This window comes from Taeniopygia guttata, chromosome 7, assembly GCF_048771995.1.
Source record: "Taeniopygia guttata chromosome 7, bTaeGut7.mat, whole genome shotgun sequence".
In the NCBI taxonomy this organism is placed as follows: Eukaryota; Metazoa; Chordata; class Aves; order Passeriformes; family Estrildidae; genus Taeniopygia; species Taeniopygia guttata.
Window position 1 is genome coordinate 4,898,772 of NC_133032.1, and position 14,939 is coordinate 4,913,710.

Genomic DNA, 14,939 nt, shown 5'->3' on the forward strand with positions numbered 1-14,939 from the left:
ATATGTCCCTGCTATATACAATACATAAGTATTGCAAACTGTGTAGTATTTTTTTCTAAATTAATGTGGAAGCTTTTAATTACAAAGAAAAACTGTAACAGTTTGATGGCCTTTGGACTGATTTTTGTGGCCTCCACATCATGATTACAATGACCATTTGGTGGGTGCAAATAAACTGGCAGGGGATGAGCAGGCTGATGGATCCAGCAGCACTTGTGAAGAGCAAGGGACACCACCTGGGACTGTAAGTGCACACATTAGCTTATCCATCTGTGACACTAATTGGCTGTGGAAGTACATAATTTATGCTGCTGCTGAACTCTCCTCTGGATTTGTGTGCTTACTGCTCCATGGAGATGGATAGGGAAGCATTCTCTCCCCACCCGAGGGTTTCAGGTGGTCTGCAGGCAGTTTTAGATGCCAGGTTTGGTTGTCAAGGCTGTCTCAGTGGCAGTGTTATGTGAGCCCCTGAGAAATGGGTCCTTTGTTAGATTTCAGAGCCCCGGAGCCACAGAGCACACACTGGCGGGTGCTGATGACTGTTGTTTTATCAGGCAATGGGAAGAATCTGTTCTTTCCCATGGAGGCTCCATGTTTGTTTTTCACATAAGCCAGGAGCTCTAGCTCTGACTGTGAGTCATTGGGACAATAGCTGACATAAAAGCTCAGTCACCATAAAGGGAGGCTAAAGACAACTCTCTCAAGGCCACCCCTACCCAGTATCACCTGATCTTCCACACCTAATGCCCATGATCAGAGATAACACAGCTGAACCCTCTTCCCCTGCAAACAGCAAGACCTCACCATCCATGCAGAAAAGCCAGGGCGGCAACAGGAGATTTTGCTAAGCCAGGTGTGGCTCTTCCTATGGTGGCAATGCAGTCTTTGAACATACCAAAAAAAGAGACTGAGAAGTGCCAAACTCAGTGTCCTTCTTAAGACTGGTTATAGGTTTTGCCCCCTCTTCTTCTGCTGAGAAGCTATTTGAGACCATTACTCCTCTTACAGAGAGAGCCCTTCTTCCTGTTTCATATCCAACTTATGCCCATCTGCTCTAGCATGAGTGCTGTCTATAAATGTGAATGATTCTTCTCCCCTCATGCTTATTCTCCCTCTCTGCCTGACTAAAACCTCAAATGTATTTGCAGAGAGGAATCCGATCCCATCCCACCATTCATTTTGCCAAGCTCAGCAAGACACGCTGTCTTAGCTAGTCCTCTCATTATCTGGATGTCACTTCTTTGTACCTGTTCCAGGATGAATTCAGGCTTGCTGAACACCAATAACCTGAATGATGCCCAGAAATTTCAGCTGAATTTTACCTAGTGTTTTGTATCTATTTGTTTATTATTCCTGAAAATGCAGGGCTTGCTACATGTAAGACTCTATTTATCTTTCTAATAACTACACCACACACAATTCTTCCTCTTCTGTTGTTCATAGTGAATAAATTCTAATTTAAGGTAAAAGTGTTATCAATCTCTCAGTACATGTCCCTTCATTGTATGCTGTTACATTTCTTCCTATGTCTGTTATTAGGGCATGATAATTATGTAATTCTTCCTTTAGGATTTCTTCTCTATTGCAAATATCTCCTAGATTTGTTGTTAGCAAATATCATTACCTTACTCATAATTTTTTGCATCAAGCTTACTAATGACATTACTTAGACTTACTGACTACTCCAGTCCTATAATTTTGCTCTCATCTCCATCAGCAGTTTTCACTCTCAGTTCTGTTCCTTCATCATTTTATAGTATTTATGTTAATCCTCATCTTCTCAAGTTTAACTAATAATTATCTAGGTAATACCAAATCAAATACTTTACCAAAGTCTACGCTGATAAGATTTATTATTTTTCCTTTGTTCTGATACGCCATTATCTTATCAAAGAAAGACATTGAGCTGGTCTACATCTGACATGCCTAATCTACATTTTAACCCATTTTCTGCTTCTATTCATGTCTTCTGTTACTTGTGGCTAACATTTGCTCTAAAAAGTTTAAAGATGTCATTGATGGAGATTAATCAGTATTCAGAAGTGAAGGATAAAGAGCCCTCAAGTTTTGTGGCTGTGTTACACAATAATTTCCACATCCATGCCCTTTAGCCTCTTAAGTGTGCTGCCTCTGCTCTCTGGGGTTAGTTACATTTTTTTTCCTTATGGAGTCTGAAGCAATATTTTCCTTTAGCTTTTAGGTATCTGCCCTGCTGCTGTTGTGGTTAGTGCTTTCCTTCATTTCCTTTGCAATCATGCAGTAAACCCTTTATGTCCTTGTTTTCCTTCCCTGTGCAGGTCTGGTTTGTTTAGATTTTGAGTTGTACCTTTAATTTGGATGTTTGAATGACAGTCCTCTCTGCATTATCACTCCCTTCTCATTTTTTTTCACTAGATTTTCTGCATATTCCTGAGATGTCCTGCACTGTTTGCATCACAGTTCACATCCTATGCAGGCATCTAGAGCTACTGGTAATATTCAGCCTTATTTTGTCTGATGTCTTTGGAGAGAAGTAAGATTCAAGGACCTCTTCCGTCTTGTGGCTACTTGAAAGCAAAGCAGAACATGAATTTTGCACTCCCTGGGGTGATGATCAGATAGCACTGCTCCTCAGCATCTTAAGGAACGCAGGCTTTAGGGTTTAGGGAAAGAGGACCTGAAAACTGAGGTATGTTTTAATATTTTTCCAGGCCTTGAGGGCTGATGTCAGGAGGACTCAGACATTCAATTTTTTCACCTGTGAATCTATAGGTAGAGTTAAGTTTGGGGTAGGTCTGGAGTTTAGAACAAGGGTTCCCAATGTCAGCCTTGGTATGTGAGAGGAGCCCACCTCTTGTGAGTGTCCAGAGAAACAAAACTTCCCTGGCTGAGGTCTGCAGACCATTAAAAACCTCCCACTTCAGCTCTACCCAAAATGCAAGGGCAGTGCCTGACCTTCACCTTACCCTAGACAGCTTGGTGTCTGCACTGGCAGAATTACTGGGCATTATCATTATTATTATTATTTATTATTATTGGCAGAATTACTGGCATATCATGGTCCTCTTCATTTTCCTCTGGAAAATGTTTGCACATAAGGGCTCCCTAAATTACAGCCTAAACAGAAGATTTGCATGGTTTTAAATGCATATATAAACACTACATTAATAAGCTTAATTACTTTTAATTATAGGTAGTAAATAATAGGCATTTATACTGAAGTAGCATATAATATCTCAAAAAGACTCTTACAGGATATTAGGTAGAAATAAACAATGTCAGTTTGCATCCATAAAAGCTGACAGCCTAAATTGCTTACAGTTTTACAGCTTCCACATGGACTTCATGCAAGTGGAAGCTATAACACTTACTTACTCATGGGATCTAAAAAGCAAATCAACAGCGAAACTTTAACTCCCTCCCTCATTTCATTTAGTTGAATTTTCTGCTGCAGGTTCTCATCAGATTATATAGGAAGAACTTTTTTTCACACTTAAGTTAGTTCTCCAACAAGATACTTAGAAAATGAGACTGGATTTTAGCTGACTAGAAATCTACATAATTCCAAGCAATTTAAGGAATTCAAGCAGAACAGACTGAGAGGCCAATTGTAAATCATCTGTACTCTTCAGGGCTTTCTGTAATCCAACAGAGAAAGTTTTCAGGGCAAGAAATAGGACTATAGTGGAACTGAAAAATGCATTTGACAGAAGAGTAACAGTATTGGTAACTTAATTTTCTATAAAACAGATATCAAACAGGCAACAGACCAACAAAGATTTTCCAGAATCCAAATATACCCACTCCATAGGCAGGACAGGCTGTAACCAAAAGGAAGGATATAGTTTGGAAATTAAGAAGTAAATCAGAATCAGCTGGAGTGTGCAGGTATGTGATCTGGTGATGAGAACAGCCCGGTATCAGTATCCCTCAAACAGAGCTTAAATGGAAACACAGCAGTCAAATTATTGACTATGTAGGCTTGCCTGCAAAAATTATCAAGTGCTTTGGTTTGGTTTCCAAACCGAACTTGTTAATGTGATACACCTGGAAATGGCACTTGAGACTGGGATAACAAGCACCTAAACACCATAATGGAGATCTACAGCAGATGGAGAGATACACCTGTTGCCATAGAAACCATGCAGGAAAAGTGTGTCGGAGTAAAGCATGGCACAGAAAAGCATCTGGGGGAGAGGGCTGATGACTGTAGAGCTGAACTTACTCAGCAGCTCTTAAGGTTAGATGGCACATTAATAAAACCCAGTTCTTTTTCAGGATGTGGAGAATCACAGAGGAAAGGAGTCCTAACAGCGAGCTGCAGAACAACTGAAAGCAGAAGTTGTGCCATAGTGCAGGGCAGAAAAAGTCTCTACAGAAAGGTTGGCAATTGCCACGAGATGGATGAAAGAGCTGGGAAGCCCCTCAACCAGAACCACGTGCCCCCTGTGCCTGCTGAGCACACCCAGACCCAGGGTTATAAGGGCATGTGCACTCCTTGGACTTCTCTCCCAGCATCAAGTCCATGGAGAGTGACCCAGCCTGGCTCATTCAGAACCTGCAGACTCTCTCTCCTGCACAGAACCTCTTGGGTGTTCCCACAGAGCTGCAGGGCTGACTCTTCTGTGATGGACTTGCATGTGGCTACATTTCTTGAAGAAACCAGGCCCTAAGCAGATAAACGTGTATTTTTGAATTCCAGAATTTCCCCACAAACAGCTTGAGGGGAAAATCGGGAGGAAGCTCCTGCTGTACTCCGTTGGGGTGAGTGATGCGGCAGAAAAGATTTCCTTGAGCTCAGGGAGAGGAGTCACCCAGGGGGTGTTGAGGCAAGGCAGAAGGCAAATCACACATGGTGCAGAAGGACCAGACAGAGGTAACAGGGTCCAGCTGCTGCCCTTTGTGCTAAAATAGCCTGCACTCAGCCACAGTGGCCTGTGAGGCAACACCCCAAATTCCCTTCCTGCCCACAAATTGGAGGGAAAAGGGCAGAGAGGCATCCATCCCTGACTTGAGCAAACAGAGGGTTGGCACTTGGAAGAGACCCAGGACACACATCCAGCTGTCAGCAGCAGCTCCATCACGCAGCCAGATTAAAGCCATGCATGCTGGGAAGTGATGCAAGGGCAGGAAAAGGGATTGAAACATGGGGCTCATCAATGGTGTGGCTGTGGAAACGTCTCAAACTCTGATTGTAACACCTTTATCTCCTGCTGCTGCTGCTGAGCTGCGTCTCTAGGACAAGCTTTAGTCTGTGTGGGGAGTTGGAAGTCCTCCAGGCCAGTGTAAGTGCTTTGAGGGTTCCACGTGGTGGGGTTGGGTGGTGGGCAGAACTGGCAGCTGTAGGGTCTGAAATATAAAAGGCAATGTGAGCGTGCTGATTGCAGTTTGCAGTGTGGAGCAGGATGGGGTGGTGTGTGTGTCACTCTTCTGTGGTGGCTGCAGAGCAGCATTTCTTCTGACACTTCTGCAGCTCCATGGCTGCAGGATGAGGATGACAGCTCCAAGCTGTGAAAAGATGCTCTGCATACAGAAACATTAAAGAAAAATCACACAGACAGCAACTCCAAAGAAGCCTCTCCAGAGGCAGATGCAAGGTCCTGCAGTCCTGTTTTTCACTGAGTTCTCAGGGCACCATCTTTTCCTTAGAGGGTGTCTCTCAGAGGGGAAGCTACTGGGATTACACTCCCAGCTTCCAGCCAGACAGAGCCTTTGCTGCTGCCCCTGCCTCTATTTCCATGTCAGGATTGTGTAGGGTTGAGGTAATGCTGGACCCTGGAGCATGACTCAGTGCAAAGTCATGCTGTGTGCTGCTCAAAAGGAACCAAATGTGAGTGTGAAGAACGTGAGTGGATTGTGGGCAGGGATGGAAACTTTGTAAGCAGCGTAAGCTTCTGACATATGTGAGTGTGCTGCTTTCAGCTGGACCTGAATTACAGCAGAATATGACACATAGGGACTGATAGAGAAGAGCAAGAAAATTAGGTGACGGCTGACAGTGATTGAAAAAGATTTTGACTCCTTAAGGCTACAGAAGATCTGATGAATAACAGTTCAAAGCAGGAACCAATGCTTCATGCATGTTAAATAGCAAAACCAGAGATGCAGAGACCCAGTCATGCCTCTAAAGCTCCACAATTAAGACATTTTGTCAAAATAGATCACAGTGTGAAGTACTCCATTGGGTGAAATAGTTTGTGTTACATTTATCTGACCTTACCGGCCATTTTCACCTACAGTCAGGAGAATACAGCCATGTGCTCAATGTGTTGAAGGAGAAAGCCTTCAACAAAAAGCTTTTTAAACCTTCCACAAAAAGCCTTTTTAACCAAATTTCCTTTCTTGTTCTTGTGTCATGAAATCTACAGTTTTAGTAGGTAGGGATCGTTTATATTTAGCCAGAAGAGGAAGTTATTTCGTGTTTATTATCCAGAAGAAACCAGAAACATTGTTTTCCAAGCTATTAATACAGTATCAGTTGCCTTGAGAAAGAATTTAACCTCGAGAACAATTGTACCATTAAAAAGTGCAGATATGAAGCTCCATCAGTGATGTTATTTTTCTGTCATTTTCTCATTGCCTGGCAGTTCCTCCAGTTCAGCAATGATTATGAAGAATTTGTACCTCTCATGAATAAAGGCAAGCTGCACTTCTGGCTTTCCTTTCCCAGGATGGATGCCATTCCCCCGGATGCCTGTAGAGGATGTAGTTCCCTTAGCAGACAGGAGCAGTAATAGTTTTGTCTTCTGTGACCCAGCTACCAGAGGCAGATCCAGATTTAAGACTGTTATACTTGGTCTCATCCTAAGATACTAATCTAGGAAAAAAATTCCTGAATTAGACCAACAAGAGAGTGATAAAAAACTTGCATAATTATATATATATACACACTTAAAAATTTGCACTTTTATTATAAGCATGCAGGTGATAAAAACTATGCTAAAATTCAGAGCTTTTACTCTTTGAACCTTGCTGCTCTGAAGACATAATACTCATCTGAAGAAATGCTAAGCATGTTAAGTGGCTTTAAACTGAAAGAGAATAAGTTTAGATTCGATATTAGAAATAAGTTTTTGACTGAGTGATGCATTGGCACAGGTTGCCCAGAGAAGCTGTGGATGCCCCATCCCTGAAAGTGTCCAAGGTCAGGTTGGATGGAGCTCTGAGCAACCTGATCTAATGGAAAGTATCCCTGCCCATGGCAGTGGGGTGGAATAAGATATCTTTAAGGTTGCTTCTAACCCAGGCCATTCTATGATTCAATACATAGCCAGACTATAAACTTTTAAATAAATAAACAAGAGATGTTTTAGTGTTGATCAGATCCTGGACAGTTTCCTGAAATTAACAGAATGTTTAGTTGTGGGAAATTTGCTTGAGCTATGATAAAATACAACCTATTTCAGCTAGTACCCATATTTGGGCCTACAAGGATTAGATTTGAGAAATGTCAATAGACATTTGTTTTCCTATTCACATGCTCCTCTGCCAGATCTGCAGCTCTTCCTCATCTCCTCCCCCAGACTCAGGAATCCCAGGCAGGCAGGGCACAGCTGTGGAGCCCCAGGACTCACCCCTGCTGCTCTCCCAAGGGCTGGGGTGAGATCCGGGTCATTTTTAGCCACTGAATTGTAGCCGGGGAAGGAGGCTGAGAGCAGTGAACTGTGCACACGTTATAATTAGTAACATCCTAAACTAAAGAGAAAAGGCCGATTGCACAGGGTCACAAAATGCGCTATTCAGCATTTTGTCAATGCCACCTTACGAGAGCCTCTGGTACTGCACAGGCAGCACCTTTGGGAAGATAAAAAAGCAAAGGCACAGGAGAAGCAAACCAGAGTTTACCATGCTCAGGGGCTGCAGAAATATGCTCTAAGGATTGCTGGCCTGTCTGGGGTGTTGGAAACATTCTGGGTGGAGGAACATCGTACTGACCACCTATGATGGCTACAAAGGCCAGGCGCAGGTGAGGCTGTGTCTCTGCTGGGACTGGCTGTCCTTAAGCAGGGGGAAATAAAACAAACAAATGGAACTCTTGCCTGAGTTGATTTTGCTACAAATTTTCCCAAGAAAATTGCAGGGCTATAGGCATACATTTTGATACCATGCAATTATCTATCTTCAATTAAAGTTTCAAGGGATTGCCAGAGCAGGAAGCAATGTGTTTGGAGGGCAAGAGGAGTGCAGTTCCTGCAAAAATTTTATTTGATATAGACAATGTTACTCTGCTGGTCTGCTCACCTGTGGGTTCCCAGGAAAAATGCAGGTGAAAACCCTTTTTTTTTGCCTGCAGTGGCAGATATGCTCCTAAAAAGGTACAAGTGGTCCATTTCATGTCTGTGGGGTGGTAATATGTCCTGTCCCTCTAAGAGAGATTCTAGGCATGGATGCAACAGGCAGTCCACACTGGTCTGCTGGAGCAGACTGTGTGTGTGCTTGGCAGGGAGGGAGAGATATGTGGTAATTTAGAACCAGATTAAAGTTTATAATTTAAAGACACGGTGCTCATAGTGTGCCATCATCATGTGCTGGCCCAAGGCAAAAGTGTTTTGAATGTCATTGGTGTTATAAATGAAAATTTGTCCAGCCAAATTAATATGAAAAATAAAATATTTATTTTGCAATCAAATTTTATCTAGCCAGCCACAAGGAAAGAACAGAGCCGAGCCCGGGGTCGGCCCTGGGTGTGCAACAAAGAGGTCAGCCTCAGCAGAGGTTTTCCTCTATGCCCACACACCTCCATCCTGGCACAAGTGGTTTTTATAGGGAAAATTCCGCCTGAGGCCAAGATTTCAGCAATCAGTCTTTTCTTCTATTCAGAGTCCATATGATAATAAGATTTTCTTTTTTGGTGATGAGGGAGAACAATTCAGTGTCCGGAGTTTGTTGAATCCCTTGATGAAATTTACGGGAATTCGGGAACGCTGCATTCACATGTATCTGCCTCAGGATTTCCATTATATCCATCTCGGGTCGTTTACGCGAATGATCAGCACCTGGGGTTTCTGTATCTCCCCAGACATGGCCCATCTCCTGTGGAGCTGTACCTTCTTACTTGTAAATCAGTTTCCAATCTACACCCGGTCTCACCTGCGCCTGTGGGGGGGTGGGGGGGAATCCTAATACAAACATGTATACTCTAACAAATATTTAATATCACATATATCATATTAGAAATGGCACAAATTATATCTACTACACATAACAATCCCCCACCTTTTATATTAACCTATTAATTTGCGCCCTAGTTTTTATTTTATTAGATATAAAACTACAGAGTTTATATATATATTTTCTAATTCCTTACATTTTAGTCTTCATCTGGGATTCTGTGGTAAGATTTGTGGGTTTGTGTCTTTCTTTTATTTGTCTCAGTTATTCATTTATCTAGCACCCACCCAGTACATTTTCCCTATTATACACATACAAAATTTATTTGGGTTATAACACAGTGAATTAGCTTGAAAATAAGTTACAAAACAGACTCTTGCTATTTCTAACCCATGTAGTACTAATATATGTGTTATAAACTATATCTATCTGTGCCCTTTTGATGCGGTTTATGAGCTGACTGTCCATTTTCAAGGTATGTTTTTGATTTCCCTTTGAATTTGTACACCCCCTGTTGAGTGTTTGTGTCAAGACAACATTTATTAGGCTTACCCCTGCTGCAGTTCTATGAGGTAAGAGGTGATTTCTTCTGAGTATTTGTCACTGAGTTCCCCCTTCTCAGGATTGGGGAGGTTACTGAGGCACGAGGTTAGGCTCAGGCTCGCTGGGACTACTTCCACTGCTAGGATCCCTCTGCCGTTCCCAGCGCCCACTGGGGTGCATCCAGAAGCAGGGTAAGCCATCTTCTTGGCAGCAGGAATCTTTGTCTGTGGTTTCATACCAAGGCCGAGCCCCATACCCTGTTTAAAAATGCCTCACTGGTGTAGTTCACTAGTGTCTGCACTGCAGGGTATGTTGTTCAACCTATGACACTCAACAATAATAATTTTAGCTTTTGTTTGTAATTTCCCCCTTAATCCCTTTTGATATGAGAAAAAGAAAAAAAAAAAACCTAAAACTTAGATTATTGAATCTAATTAGAACAATATTAGCCTTGTGGCTATTACCAGAAAATGGCTAGTCAGGTCTTCTTCCTGCTCAGAGCACTTCCCACACAACCCACTTGATTTAAGTCAGTAATGAACATTTTAAACTATATGACAGTATTTGCAAGAGAAATAGTTACACTTCTGGCAAAGAATGTTTGATAGAGATGCTCTCAGTTTTTTTTTATTTGGCCGGGCAGAGTTATCTTCAAATTCCTGGGGGGGAGTGATTTTCCACTCTGGTGCCCGGTCCTGGAGATCGACTTCTTGACGCATGTGTCTGCTTCTTTTCTGCAGTTTGTATAGCAGTATTTGTAGTTAAAAGGATAATATAGGGTTCCTCTTAGTGAGGCGTGAATGTTGACTCTTTTATGTTTTTACCAGTATTTTGTCTTCAGGCTGTATTTTACTTATTGCTGTGTAAAGACGTTTATTTGTATTCCACAGACATATACAAGCGAGATCTCTGTGGTTGCTCTTGGAGGATGAGGTTTATTCGGGACGCAGAAAGGCCCTGCCTCGAGCTGCTAGACACAGCACGTGGCTGGGCCCAAGGTGATGGGGGAGGGGAGAGACAAAGAGGGGAGCAGGGACTCCCGGAGGACGCTCCAGGAGGAGAGGGGAAGATCCAAGAGGGCGTCCAGCCCCCCGGAGAGCCTTTATCAATGGGGGCTCCAAGGTGGGCTGGAGCAGGACCTGGGCCAATGGGGTCACAGGCACCTGATGGTTCAGGGGAGGGTTACAGATGTGGGGTGAACCATACATTCTGGGGGGTGAGATGGAACAGTCCATTTGGCTTTTGGACCCCGCTGTAGGTGAGGGTTATTGTCCAGCCAGTAGGGGGCGTTATATTTGTCCTGGCTGTACTATGGTGGTTCTTAATCATTTTTAGCTACCCTTCCCAACATCTCCCCTGTTTTCACTGAACCATTTGAAATACTAAATATTGACTTAACAACTATTTTCTGCACACTTGGAGGTGTACAGGGTATTGTTACTAGAACTATACTTATTACTACTGGAACAGTCAAGCTTATTTTACAGAGTTCCTTTAGCTAAGGTGCAAGGCTCAAACCATTAAGTAAACTGTGTAGCTGAGATGGCCTTATTGTTATCAAATCACTGATTATAGTAGGGGAGGCATTGTCAGAATTTTTTGGAAAAGGTCTTATAATTAAACGGGTTGAAAAAGGTTTGTTAGGGTTTGTGTTAGATATATAGGTGGTCTTAGAGCTTGCAGGCTTGGCTAAAGCTACTCGGGCATTTGTCCTTGGTTGAATTACAAGTAAAACTTCAATACAAAAACTGAAACAGAAGAACAAAAGCAACATGCACGCATATAAACAATAAAAAGTCCATTTTTCTCTCGATGACGCAGCGTGGTTCAGGTCTGGGTGCTGGCTTCTTGGCTTGTACTTGCAGAAGTACTGTCTGGTGTGGGGGTGTCAGCGGATTTCAGTGCATGGTAAGGCTTCACATTCTTTCCTGGGACCCACTGTCCTAGGGTGACTGTTATGGTGTTTGTATCTCCAATCGTGTGTTCTGTTTACGTTTGATATTATGTTCTGTGCTTTCAGAACTGACTCTGAAAGTGAAGGTTTGTTTTGCTGTGTTATCATCTGGTTCACCTCCCCCCATGTCTGCTGGAAAGCTAGAAAAGGCTAGGGCTGGCTGGCTGGCTTTGCTTTGCTTGCTTGCTTGGCTTGCTTGCTTTGCTTGCTTGCTTGCTTGGCTTGCTTGCTTTGCCTGCTTTCTTGCTTTGCTTCCTAGTTAGGTTAAGCAGTCCAATTCTTTCCCTGGACTGTTGCTTTTTTTTTCCTTTCCTCTTTCTGAATATCATCCAGCCTGCTCTGGACTGGGATCTGGGAAACACCAAAGAACAACAGGAGCCTGCATTTGGTGATCTGCAGCAGCCATCCCCAGCGTCCAGACCCGGGCGACCACTCCCAGGAAAGACCTTCTGAATTTGTTCATCTCTTCAGAGGGGTGAAAGAGTTTTGTTGTCATCTAGTGTTGTTAATTGTTTTGGTGCTGGGGAGTGCTTTGCTTGTTGAATAAACAGGTTCTTTTCCACTTCTCTCTCAGAGGGAATTTTTCCCTGAACCAGGTGGGTGGAGAGGGGCCGTGGGGGTTTATTTCCTGGGTTTTCCCCAAATTTGCCCTAAACTAGGACACCCACTTAAGTCCTTGACCTGTAGAAACACAAGCAAAACCTTTTCCCCACGTTATGAGGTTGTATGGCCCTTCTATTTGCCCTGTGTCTAAGTTTTTTATTAAAACTGGGGGGTGTTCCTTAATTTTTGCTTTTTTGTTGTTCAGAAAGTGTCTGTAGATGGGGGGGTCGGGCTCTTCTGTAGAGCTATTTAGGAAATTGTAAACGTACAGAGCCTTACTCAATCTCTTTTGAGGTGTAGCCTGATCTACTCCTCCTTTCTGTTGATTTAAAATGCGTTTTAGGGTTTGGTGTGTTCTCTCTACCATTCCCTGACTCGTGGGAGAGTGAGGGATGCCAAATGTATGGTGAACACCCCAATCATTCAGGAATGTGGCTAATTCTTGTGAGGTATATGAGGGGCCATTATCAGTTTTAATCTCTTGGGGAACACCTAAATAGGAGAAGGCTTGTGAGAAATGCTGGCAGACATGCTTGGCTGTTTCCCCTGTATGTACAGAGGCAAAAATTGCATTTGAAAATGTATCAATAGAGACATGGATGTTTTTAAATTTCCCAAAAGATGGATATTTTGTGATATCTGTCTGCCATTTCTGTAGGCTCTCCAACCCTCGCGGGTTGGTGGCTGCTGAAGGGGGGAGGGGTTGCACATGCTGACAGCTTGGGCAAGCTCGTACAATATTTTGTGCTTGCTCTAGGGAAATGTGAAAGTCTCGTTTGATGGCCTGTGCGTTTTGGTGAAAGAATGCATGGCTCAATTTGGCCTGCTCAATAGTGTTGGGCAAGGTGGTTGCAGCAAGCACTGAGGTGGATTTTTCAACGCTTGCTGAACCTTCCTCATCAGACGCTGCTGATGCCAGTGCATCAGCACGTGAATTTCCCTCTGCCATGAATCCTGGAAGACCAGAGTGAGCCCTGATATGAGAGATAAAGTAAGGATTAGCCCTGTGTGATAAAATGCGATATAAACAGGTGAGCCAAAGACACAAATCGTTGTTGCTTACATCCTTTAGAACGGATCCCTCAATTCTCTTAATGACATTAGCTACATAAGCTGAATCTGTGATCAGGTTGAAAGGTTCCGGAAAGAGCTGAAATGCTCTTACAACTGCAGCCAATTCAACAATTTGCGGGGAACCTTCAACTTTTTGGACATCTTGTTCCCAGGTTTTAGTATTTGTATTTTGCCATGTAACAACTGAGTTGTGTGTTCGGCCTGACCCGTCAGTGAAGATAGTGATTGCATTTAAAGGTTCTTCACTGATCATGGGCTTTTCCTTATAACATAACTTGGCTTTGATCATTTTGTGTGCTGGGTAGTGAATTGAGCAGGCGCCTGGGAAGTTCAGCAAGGCATACAGCAGGTCCTCCGATTTTTGCATAGCCCAGTCAAAATAGGTTTTCTTCATGGGCAAGTAAATAGTTTCAAACTCACGGCCTGCTATTGAAAGGAGCCTTGCTCTGCCTTTGATGATGATCTGTGACATCATTTCTAAAGGTGTGAGGATTGTCTTTGGTGACCTGTAGGAAATAAAAACCCATTCAATTATTAACAGTGGATCTTTGAGAGAAGAGTCCCATTGGAAGATGAGACCACACAGCCTCAACTTTTCTCCCAAGATTGCAAGGAAAAAGGGTTGACCAGGAACATAGCGATGTGCCTGCCTGTTCTGCAGAGCGTCAGTGATGTGTTCTAGGGCCTTACAAGCCTCTGGAGTGAGAGACCTGGGGGATCTGAGTTCATTGTCTCCCTTTAACAAATCAAAAAGTGGAGCAAGTTCGTCAGCAGTTATTCCTAAGACAGGCCTAACCCAATTAATTTCCCCTAAGATCTGTTGTAAGTCCTGTAGAGTGCGGACATCGGTTCGGATCTGTATCTTTTGGGGGGAAATAGACTGATCTGTTAGTTTCCAGCCTAAATACTTCCAGGGGGCAGTTTCCTGTATTTTTGATTCAGAGATCACAAGTCCAGCTTTTTTTACTTCAGCAACAGCATAACTACAAGTCCCTCTCATCTGCTCTTGCGTTGGTGCTGCAATAAGCAGATCATCCATGTAGTGGAGGATAACGGATTGTGGGAACTTCTGGCGGACTGGAGTCAGCGCGCGGGCCACGAAATATTGGCAGATAGTAGGCGAGTTTTTCATTCCTTGTGGAAGGGAAAGCCAATGATATCTTTGAAGCGGTTCTTGTAAGTTCGTACTTGGGACGGAGAAGGCAAAACGAAGAGCATCATCTGGATGCAGAGGGATGTTGAAGAAACAGTCTTTCAGATCTATGATGATAAGAGGCCAGTCTCTGGGGATCATGGACAGGTTGGGCAGGCCAGGCTGGAGTGGGCCCATATTTTCGATCACCACATTGATTTTTCTGAGATCGTGTAGCAGTCGCCAGGTGTTAGAGGTTTTCTTATGGATCACAAATACAGGTGAGTTCCAGGGGCTGTTAGTGGGCTTAATGTGGCCCTTCTGCAGTTGTTCTGCTACCAGTTCTTTGAGGGCACTCAGCTTGTTATCTGGCAGGGGCCACTGATCGACCCAGACAGGGGTGTCAGTCTTCCAGGTCAGTTTCGGAGTGCTGAGTGATTTAGTGGCCCCTACAAAAAACCCAGTTCAATTTTAGCTCCCCATGCAGAAAGCAAGTCCCTTCCCCATACTGTGATGGGTTTCTGAACCACATAAGGGCGAATC

The 14,939-nt window shown here is 43.4% G+C and overlaps 1 protein-coding gene across 1 annotated transcript in view; it reads left to right on the forward strand.

The window, feature by feature from the left end:
* The first annotated feature begins 5,019 nt into the window (after positions 1-5,019).
* OSBPL11 (oxysterol binding protein like 11) overlaps positions 5,020-14,939 on the forward strand; it is a 62,337-nt gene continuing 52,417 nt past the window's right edge. Inside the window, exon 1 of the mRNA XM_072931982.1 lies at positions 5,020-5,264. The gene's annotated coding sequence lies outside the window, so the exon portion shown is untranslated. The remainder of the gene's footprint in view (positions 5,265-14,939) is intronic.